Below are 231 nucleotides of genomic sequence, written 5' to 3' on the forward strand. Positions count from 1 at the left end.
TGCCCCTAAACTATCACGACTACAGCTTTATTCCCTACAGGTTGTGTGCAAGTAACTCCACTCACTCAGATAATAACTGGGATAAAGGCTGCAACGTAAACACTGCTCAGCGTAAACCCAGATCCTTCGGATGAGCGTAGCGGCTTCACACCACGCCGCTGGCACCGCACTGGGCGGTGCTCCTCACGGGACGGTGCTGCGCCTTGCCCCAGGGAGCTTCTGCAGCCTCCC

Source organism: Pygoscelis adeliae, unplaced genomic scaffold (assembly GCF_000699105.1).
Source record: "Pygoscelis adeliae isolate BGI_AS28 unplaced genomic scaffold, ASM69910v1 Scaffold38, whole genome shotgun sequence".
Lineage (NCBI taxonomy): Eukaryota > Metazoa > Chordata > Aves > Sphenisciformes > Spheniscidae > Pygoscelis > Pygoscelis adeliae.